We start from the raw sequence: 11,166 nt of genomic DNA, 5'->3' as shown, positions 1-11,166 counted from the left end.
CATCTCCAATCATATCCCCATTGAACTATGTGATCAAGCAATTGTTTTTCTTCTTTGTTTCTACTCCTACAGTTCTTCTTCTGAATGTGGATAGTTTTCTTTATCATAAATCCCTCAGAATTGTCCTGGATCATGGCATTGTTGCTAATAGAGAAGTTCATTACATTCAATTGTCCCACAGTGTATCAGTCTCTGTGTACAATGTTCTCCTGATTCTGCTCCTTTCACTCTACATCAATTCCTGGAGGTTGTTCCAGGCAAGGTAATATCATTTCTGATGTTTCTTGATTGTTTAGAATTGTCTTAATTTCTAAAGCTTGGTGAGAAACATCAGGATCAATCTGATAAAATAATGACACATGCCCTGGCAGTTACTCTACAGATGAATAGAAGAATGGTTCATTCCTGAACATTCCTTGAGTCTCTATAGATAACTTGTAGGCTATTTTCCATTTATAATGAAGTCACATTCTGGTCTAGGTTCCAAAGTGCTGAAGAACATATTCTGTGTTGTTAGACAGAGGTTTCTCCCTTCTTGCCCAATCCCAGAATCTTCTCCTCTTTCTTAGAATACTATAAAACCTGTACCTACAGCTCCTTCAGTCTGTTTTTTCCCCCTTTACTTTTCTTTAAACCCTTACCTTCTGTCTTAGAATAGGCAGAGAAGAATGGTAAGGGCTAGGTAATGGGGGATTAAGTGAATTGCCCAATGTCATGCAGCTAGGAAGTGCCTGAGGCTGTATTTGAAATTTCCCTTTTTCTTTTTTTAAAAACCCTTACCTTCCATTTTAGAATCAATACTAAGTTTGCTTCCAAGGCAGAAGAATGGTGAGGATTAGGCAATGGGGGGGTTAAGTGACTTGCCCAGGGTCACACAGATGGAAGTATCTGAGGCCAGATTTGAACCTAGGATCTCTCCTCTCTAGGCCTGGCTCTCTATCCACTCAGCCCCCAGCTGCCCCTGAGGCCATATTTGAAACCAGAATCTCCCAGAGCTAGATCTGGCTCTTTATACACTAAGCCATCTAAGTATCCTGTTTTGTTTTGTTATTTTTTTTTCCTTCTTTCTAATCATGGCATATGTATTTTGTTTTCTGTATCTTAAAGAAAATAAACAATTTTACTGTGCTCATTGTGGCTCTCTGTTTTTTAGTGAAAGAGTTATAACTGTTGCTCTCTGGGTTTGAGAGTTAACAGTATTATTTCTTGGGTTCAAAATTGCTATGGGTGCTCTCAGGTACACCTGTGTGAGTAAAGGGGGGAGTGAGGTACACTGGCTGGGAATGCTCGCAGTCCTGGTGCCAGGTTTCAGCACTTATTCTCAGGCCTGCAGAGAGAAGGCTAACTGAGTAGCAGCGGTGAGAGTTGCAGGCTGGAAATTGAGAGCTCAGAGGGCAAAAGAGAAAGCAGAGAGAGACAGAGAGAGAGAGAGAGAGAGAGAGAGAGAGAGAGAGAGAGAGAGAGAGAGAGAGAGCAGATCCTATGAGCATGTAGCACAATCCACTTTATTGATATTTCAGTCCAATATTTATACAGTTTCTCTACTCTAAGATAAAAAGAGAGCAACAGATCAAAACATACATTTTTCAGTGTCAATTAGAGAGTGCAGCTGCACACTTCAACAAATGGGAATCTACAAAAGGCTCTTTGGGCCCTTATCACTGACATGATTTCATTAGAAGTATGAAGGTACCAAGGCATGGCTGGGCATGTACATGAAGGTCACTTGTCCCAGAGATAGAGCTCAAGATTTTGTGATAGTGAGTTAGCTGGTCAGGATGTTCTGAGCCAATTAAGAAGCCAGGTGTTCTTTGACAGTGATTTGTAGAACTGAAAGGTGCAACCAGACCTTGCCAGGGTCTGAGGCAGATCTGCAAATGTGTCTTTTCTGACTGCTTTTGCCTCAATGGGCCCAGAATGTCCTCATGGGATTGTCAAAAATCCTCATCACAGTATAAAATAAGGGACACATAGATATATCAATTTGTCTGAAAAAAATTTTTGGATACTTCCAAGTTTAACAAGAGTTACCATAATCTTATGGCAGTCACAGAAACTAGTTTAAACTCAGACTATGTTGAGAGACATAGCATCAAGGGAAAAAAGGTTGATAAGCCCTACTGCATTCTGCCCTGGTTAGACCACATCTAGAGTATTCTGTTCAGCCCTAAACATCATGTTTTTCTAAAGACCATAATAAAATTGAGTGTGTCTAGAGGAGGGCAACCAGGATAGAGAAGACCCTTAATTTCATGATGAATGAGGACTGGCTGAAGGTTAGTTTGGTTAGCTTAAAGAAGAGAAGATGGTGAGGAGGGACAATATAACTATCTTTAAAGGGCCCTCTTGAAGAAGGGATTTGGCTTTCTTTGCTTGTTCCCAGAGGGAGAACTTAGAAATAAATTATGGAAGCTAAAGAGAAACAGATTTAAGATTGATCTTAGGTAAAACTGTCTAAATTAGAACTATCCCAAAATGGAATGGGCTGCTTCATGAGGATGAAGTCTTTATGGAAAAGCTGGATGACTAATGTCAGGTGTGTTGTAGAGGGGACTCAGTCTTCATGTGTGGATAGAACTCGAAGGCCTCTCAGGTCCTTTTTGACTCTGAAGTCCTGTCATTCTGTGATATAGACTGAATGTGACTCTCCATAAAACAGACAAGCATCAGTCTCTTTCTTCCCTATACCCAAGTATTTCATAGCAATTCAGGGAATGTGATAGCACTCCTAATCCTATGTAAAGGACACCCATGGCATCCAAAACATCTCTTTATGCCTTCTTCCTTTATTGTCCTCAAAGTACATCATGCCCATAGCTGTATACTTCATTATTTCAGTCCTTCAAAAGACCCACAATTTGGGGCAGCTGGGTAGCTCAGTGGAGTGAGAGCCAGGCCTAGAGACAGGAGGTCCTAGGTTCAAACCCGGCCTCAGCCACTTCCCAGCTGTGTGACCCTGGGCAAGTCACTTGACCCCCATTGCCCACCCTTACCAATCTTCCACCTATGAGACAATACACCGAAGTACAAGGGTTTAAAAAAAAAAGCTGGAAAAAGACCCACAATTTGCTGATGTGGAGTTTTTTTGAAACACAGCAATATATCTTGCCAAACGTCAATAATAGAAAGTCACTTCCATTAAGGTTTTAAAAAGTCCAGCATACTGTTGCCCACAGTTTAGTGATGAATCTTTGGTTCAGTTCTGAAATGTTCCATGATAAACTTTTTGTTCAAAGCTTCAAGACTTGTCAGTTTGGCATAGATCCAGGGTATCGGGTTTGAGAGCTCATCTATATGCTATGATACGTCCTCAGTGGAGGACTTGAGTAGAGTCTTTGTTCTATGAGAGAAAATAGAAAGGAATCATTGCAAGTATGAAGTTCCTAATAGATAAAGCTTTCTTTTGTGAGGGCCTCAAATAGAGCTTCTGTCCTTTTAATTTTGGGGCCCTAGGTATCATCATGGATGGAAAACCCATTCACTACATGTTAGTATATGAACATATAATTCCAAAGTTTGGCATTTGTGATGGACTAGGAGGCTGGGTCCAGGTGTCTTCAATGGGATTCTGAAGTTACCTATGGACAGTCATCCTAAAAAAGTGCAATTAATTCTTCATTCTCAAACACAAAAAGCTTTCCTAAGTTACAAGAGTTGAATGCTCATCTGTATTATTTTCCAGAGCTGTAAAGCCCTGTCAGAGCCTATGACTACAACTAGATTCACCATTTTCATAGCCCATGATACCACAAGCCCAGCAGCAAAGTGGAAGTTGTCAGGATCTCAAAGAATAGCTTGGTGTCAGAACTCATGGATATGCTAGGTTTGTTGAATGAAAAAGGTACATTTTTTCTGGAAACAAGGATACTCATGTCTCATTTATCCTTTAAAGACATTCACTTAACCCTATCATCATCCAAGCTATTGTCCTGTATTTTTTTCCATATCTCTCCACTAATCTAAACCTATTTTCTCTCCTTTTCTAATATTTCCCTTCAGACCCAGATGAAGACAAAGGACTCTAAGGTCAAGAGCCTTGGAAAGAACAATGTCCCCCCTTCGTCCCCCAAACCACAACTCTGCTCCTGATTTGGCTCTCCCGGCATTCAGGAATGGGATGGAGAAGGGGTTGAGATTTCTCATCAACACTATCATCAACCACTGATTGTCAACAACTGACAAGTAAGCTTCTTGCCCCAGGAGTGGCATCACTTTGCATGCTGGTGTTGATGGGTAGATAAGAAGGAAAACACTGTTTTTGTTTTTGTTTTTCCCAAGAAAAGTTTGACCATCACTTATTGTGATATAGTGATTATCTCTTCTTTCCCATATGTCTGCTTGGGGCATATTCCCTATTCAGATGTGGCATACAGAATAATTACTCTGGCTTCAGTAAGTCTTTTATTTTCTAACCCTAAAAAGGAGAGATGATGTGAAATATACTCAGCCACAAAGAAATTGCAAATCCAGAATGTTAAGAGGATTCATGGCACATAACTATAATTATGTGGTTTGGTTGCAAGGAAGTAGAACTTTCATTAAAAGATGGAATGACCTGTGTCAGGAAGGATTCTAAAGGTGGCAAGTGTCCTTTATCTGAGGATAGAAATAAAAGTTGTAGATGAAGTAGGAAAGGAGAAACAGTCCTAGTTAGAGAGAGTGATATCCCACCAACCTTTATCTGGGCACACACTAGGCATCTGGGGATCTGGCAGTTTGTATTTCTGCTTCAGGGAACTCTGGGCTTAGCATAGTCAGGTTGCTGGAATTTCTGCCTCATCTTTCTCCTCTTACACATTCCCTTCCTAGTGCACTTGGCTCTAAGGGAGTGGAAAGGAACAAGATGGCATCTAGACCAAAGGTCTCAGGGTGTTGTTGAGGAGTTCTCCAGTTAAGTGGCTAAACATGAGTTCCAATGAGCTCACATTCTTTAATGTCAGAAGACATGTTTGGGAGGATTTTGTTATATGGAAACTTTCAAGTCCTAAAGACTTTGTGAAATTCTTCTGGAATCAGAGCCTGTGAAGTACAGAACCAGGGATTTTGAAGTAGAACAGATGTGTAAGAGGTGATCTTAGTTATGCCTCCTCTCTCATTATTTGCAGATGAGGAAATGGAGGTCCAGTAAGGGTTAAATGACTTCCCGTAAAGATATGATTGATAAAAGAAAAGAAAGAAAAAGGACTAATGAAGCATTCTTTAAATGCATAGAAAAGAGAGGAATGTCAGAATGGAGTATAGACAAACAGGACAGCTTTGAAAGTTATATGAGAATTTATATATCTATATATGTATGTTTATACATATACCCATGTATATTTCCTTAGAAGAAAAAGTACATAATAGAAATTTACAGTTTCATGTTAAAAACAAAGGAAATACCAAATCTTCTATGGAAAAAGACTATGGGGGTACTCTAATCATTGAAAACTAAGGGGAAATATGAAGCATTTGATGCAGCTTCAAGGGAGGAAGTGCTGCTTGCTCATGTTAACACAGTCTCCATACCCTGAGCTTTCATCTTTATGCTTCTCTTTAGTAACTGACTGGTCCCCTGGGAAAGAATGGTATAGTTGTGAGTGTAACAAGACAGAGAATCAAGTAGGGCTTTGTGATGTCAGAGGCTTCCAAGATTCTCTTTCTGAGACAGAAAAACCCAGTCTTGCCCTGGGTGTCCAAGGAAGCATATCTGTTTCCTTTGCATCCCAAGATGTCCTCTCAGGAGAGAGTACAGTTTTTCTGAAACGACTTTTATTTTTATTGGAGACTCAGTCCCATAGTTTTCCACTGTGTGGGAAGCTTACAACCACCAAGACCACAAGCTGGAACTGAAAAGTCGAGTTTCCTGATTCAGGAGCATTTAAAGATCTTTATTTTTTTATCTTCTCCTATTCTTATTGGTGAGTGAGGTTGTATGGGGTAGGGTAGCATCTCTAAAATGAGGAGGAAGTTAGGGTAGCCAGGGACAGTTGAGATAGAGACCCTTTTGGTCCCTTTGGGACCAAGACTATGAAAGGAAAACAGCTGAAGGTATGTGCACACTAGAGAGAGACACACACACAGTTGTCATTCAGCCTTTAGGTTCTTGTTCCTTGGAGATTCCTATCCGTTCCTTTCTGATTTCCCCCACAAGTCAGGATGAGGAAGCCTCTGATTGATCCCTTCAAGGACAGGCAGGTGGAAAGAAGAACTCTCAGTTAGGAGGGATTGAGAGAAGAAAGGGCTATGTGTTCCGGACCAGCTTTAGTTTAACTTAAGAGAATGCTCAAGATATTTTGAAAAACACTTGAAAAAGCCCACATAACTTTATGTCCCTTGAGTAGGAGGGGAGGGGTTGGCTCAGATTATCACCAACTAAAACAAGCATCAGGATACCTAAATTCTGTAAGTTGGCCTAACAGCTTCTCTCCATGACAATTTACAGTATGATCGTGGGAAATTTGTAACTTTGGTAAATGTTTCTTAAAGACTTTGAAGCAGAAAGCATCTGGTAAATTTCTTTTGGGGCTGATGTTTGACTTCCATAATCTTGTGTTGATTGAATTCTCCAAAGGCTGCTTCCTTGATTGTTATTATTGTTATTATTTTTCTAAACCCTTAAGTTCCATCTTAGAATCAATACTGCATATTGGTTCCAAAGCAGAAGAGTGGTAAGGACTAGGCAATGGAGGCTAAGTGACTTGCCCAGAGTCACACAGCTGGGAAGTGTCTGAGGCCAGATTTGAACCTAGGACCTCCCATCTCAAGGCCTGGCTCTCAATCCACTGAGCTATCCAGCTGCCCCCTACTTCCTTGATTATTGCTAAGCCCCTGGGCAGCAGAAGCCAGTGTTTGTTACATTTGATAATCATTAAAAGAGGGTTTTATACCTGGGATCCATGGACTTATTGCAAAGAAATATTTTGGTAACTGCTTCAATACAATTGATTTTTTTTGTAATTCTATATATTTTTATATGTTGAAAAATATTATTCTGAGAAGGGGGCCATATTTTTCATCAGACTGACACACCAAAAAGCTAACAAACCCCCTGTAGGAGTATTTAGATTAGAGAGAATTGGTGAATTATCTTGTCTCAATATCAGCTTCTTAACTCCAGTCATCCTCTATTCTAAAAGAATTATTTCCCTTTTGTAGCCCCCAGTAGTGAGAGTCAGCCCCAGTAAAATCAAAGCCATAGCTTAGGAATTGCCAGACACATAGCCTGCTCCCCAGCATGAGAAAAACAAACCTTTCCCCTCCCCAAATACTGTATATTCTTCCAAGGAATTACTGGTGCAGGATTTCTATGAGAAACTTGGTTAGTTACACATTGACATTGAATTATTATCCTATAGAAAACTCTGTCTAAGCTTCAGTGAGGTAAACTAAGTCATTGTATTAAGATTGTAAATCATTACTAACCATTGTCTATGTAAAAAAGATTACCTAATGCTTCAGCTTATGTAACTTGCCCTATAGAATACTAGCTGTGATGAAATAAATTTTGCCTCTGATTGCTACCAGCTTCATTGGCCCTCCTGATGAGTGTCATCCTCCTTACCACATCTCATTCTCCTCACCCTTTGGGACCCCCAGTGTTTGTTATTATCACTTGACACCCTTTTACTGCTGTTTATACCTATTTATTCACATGTTTTGTTTCTAATTAGTATGTAAGATCCTTGAGGACAGAGACTTTTTTTTTTTTATCTTTTTGTCTTTTGGATCCTCAGTGTAAATTATAAAGATTTAAATGTAAAATATAAAATGAAAATCTAAAATGTAAGATGGATCTGTTGGTCATTACAGACTTACTATTGCTCTCTAAATACTTAAATTTTTAAAAATTATTGTTTTTTTACTCCATCATAGTTTTCCTTAGCATCTTTACCCCTACCCTTCTCAGCAAGGCATTCTATATAAGAAATGGTTTTTTTAAACATACAAAAAAGAGGGGAAAAATCCGTTGAAAAAGTCTGACCACAGGCATATGTGCCCTGTTTGTGGATCTCCTATCTTCCTGAAGGGGTAGGTAGAGTTGTCCTCTCCTATCTTTTATTTGTGATGCTGAATTATTACAATTTTGGTACATCCACTGTGGAGTTTTTTGGTGAGTGGTGGCTCTTTTCATTTACATTGTCATAGTCATTGTAAATATTGTTTTTCCTTTCAATATCTCTGTTCTGGGTTCCATCTGAATGGATATCATATATTGACTCCTGTATATTTTCCAGACAAGATCAAAGTGGGAAAATTGAATTTTGAGTTGCTGTTAAGGTATCTTATTTAACTTTGTGCACACCTGAAGATGGAGTTGTATTTTATTTCCTTATTCAGAGAGAAACTTGGCTATACATTCATTTATGTAAAAATTGAGTGCTTACTTCTGAGTGCAGATAGAAGCAGATTTTTTTCACTTTCTTTTGCCCTTTTTTTCAACATGACAAGTGTCTGTTTTTCTTTCTATACTAGATTTATGAAACAATAACCAACACAGTGCTTAAGCAGAGGTTACTGGGTAGAAAGAGTCATAAGTAACAGGGACTAATGCTTTGTGTGATCAAGAGAAAAGAAGTAGAGTTGAAAGGGTTTAAGGGGAGAAGATTTTTGGGAAATGATGAACGAAATTGGCCATGTTTAATGTAGATTCAGATCCAGGGTTGTTTGTGTCTCTGAAAGGGGAAAGGAAATAAGACAAAGGGTCACTTAAAAACTTCTCCCTAATACCAAGTTGCCTCAAGTGTATAATAGACAACTGATGTTCCGTGATATCAAGGTGACCTCAGAGCTCTGTTCATAGTTTGTTCTTTCTAAGCACTCTTATAGTTGAAATATGGTTGGGAGCAGTTATTTCTAAGAAGAGGTTATTTTTTTCATTTACTTTGTTTTTACAGTGCACTTAATGTCTTAGTCTCCACCATTCAGAGAAATGCCTAAACCACCAAAGTCACAGGAAATTAGATTAAACCCTTGTTCTTATTTTGGGATATTTCATATCCCCTTGTTCCTGTTCTTCTTGTAATTCCTATTGGTGAGAGACACTTTGGGGTTGAGTAAGCTGTTAAATGTGGGCTCATCAGCATGGCTCTGTGGAGGACTGATAGGGAGAAAAGCAGGATTTAGAAGAATGGACTGCCTGCTCCAGACTAGGATTGGACCATGGATATCCCCCCCTCAAGCCTGCTAATATTTTAAATTAATTTTTGATAATCTAGTTTGCTTCCATTTTCCTAAGGCACTTTCACAAAATATTCCATTAAAGTATTTTGAATTGTCTATTAAAGATTCAAAAGATTGTATGAAGTCTTCAAGGAGGGAAAGAACACTGTTGATGTTTATACCTTGAGTTTTTGGGATTGTATGGTAAGGCTAAGCAGTTTTAAAACCTGGTCTTGTGCAACTTGTGAGGCTGGGGAAAGATGCTTTTGTCAAGAAAGTTTCATTGAGATGAATGAAGGATTGGTAAAATGAACCATTTTTAAAAATTTGCCAGGGTTCAGTTGGGATGAGGTAGCTAGATCATTCTCATTTAAAAAAATATTTCTACAGAAATGAGTTTGTCAGTTCCTTTGGATAAGTTTTAATAAAGACATTGAGAAGACTATGGATAAGATACATAGTATGACCAAAACTGGGAAGGAGAGGAATAACTTGCTTCACATATTGAATAGATTCCATAGATGTTAGTCCTAGAATAAGACTATAAACTACATATAAATATGTATAAGTATGTGTATATGTACATTTACTCCCACAAACACACACACACACACACACACACACACACACACACACACACACAAATGGTGGCTCAGAATGAGGACAAAAGGAAATGGTTTTAAGAAAAGGTCCCAGACTAGGAAGAACTAATTTAAAGAGCATTTAACCATTGATTAATAGCATATTCAGGGATACTTGTAAGCAGATTTTCTCATTTGATTTTGTTTTTGTTAATATGTAATTTTCTCAAGGAAATCCTTCAGTGGAGGAATGGTGAGAAAATACCGGCTATTTCCAGAAGGTGAGAACTTTGGCTTTCTGAAATGGGTCCCCATTACCTATCTCTTGGTTAGTGGTTCTCATACATCTGATCCCAGTCTGGGGATTTTCAGACTGACACAGAAGAGTATAGAGGCCTGGGTTTCAATACTGTCTCTGACTTGGTTATGGTCCTTTAACCTCCACCTGGGATCTTGATTTTCTCATCATTTGTAAGATGTTGGGGGGTTGGACTATTATGGCCTCGAAGATACGTTCCAGTTTTGCATTTAGGAGCACTGATCTAGAAGTCAGAAGATCTGAGTTCTAATCTTGTCTCTGCTACTACTTTCCACTTTGGCCTTGGGTAAGCCAATCACCTCCCCTTGGCAAGAAGCATTGTATTTGTACTACAGTTCCAAGGAAAGTACTTGGCAAAATGGCAAGCATCAGGGTAGATTTGGACAACAGTAATTAGAGCACCAAGCCAGGAGTGGGGAGGACCTGGGTTCAAATCTGACCTGAGATACTTCCTAGCTGTCTGACCCTGGGAAGTCACCAATCCAAATTGCTTAGCCCTTTCCCATTTCTATCTTAGAATTGGTACTCAGTTATCAGTTTTAAAATGGAAGGTTACGAGTTCTTAAAAAAATTCTAGTATAAATGTGATCTATTTCCTCACAAGGGGATGATAATATCTTTTTAATAACTAAACTGTTGTTGCCAGGTCCTCATCACCTCTCCTTCCTCTTCCCCTTGTTCCATAGTTCCCTTCCTGCACTTACACACTATTTGTATTTCCTTAACCCCACTCACATTGTTTCTTTTTCATTAGCATCCCTGGTCCAGCTGCCTCCAAAAGGTTTTTGTCAGCAGTCCACGTTTGTGCAGTTACCATGTCCTCCTCATAGGGTAGCTCCATCACGGCATCAAGACCGCCAGTCCAGGGCCAATTCATCAGTCATACCTTGTCAGAGAGCTTCATCTGCACACATACCCTGCCCCAGTGGTCATCCCCACCATTCCCACCGTCCCTACCAGGATGACCTTTTCCACTGTGACCACCTTTACCACCGATCAACAACAATACCCATATCTTATCTGAAGTATATGTCATCTTCAAGCCCTAAACCACATGGTAGTGCCCCTATCTTGCCAGATTTCAAGGCAAAGTCAGAGCCCCTCCGTGTAAAATCAGATTTTGAA

Source organism: Gracilinanus agilis, chromosome 3 (assembly GCF_016433145.1).
Source record: "Gracilinanus agilis isolate LMUSP501 chromosome 3, AgileGrace, whole genome shotgun sequence".
NCBI classification, from domain to species: Eukaryota; Metazoa; Chordata; class Mammalia; order Didelphimorphia; family Didelphidae; genus Gracilinanus; species Gracilinanus agilis.
The sequence above is the reverse complement of the archived record's forward strand: the minus strand, read 5'-3'. Positions refer to the sequence as shown.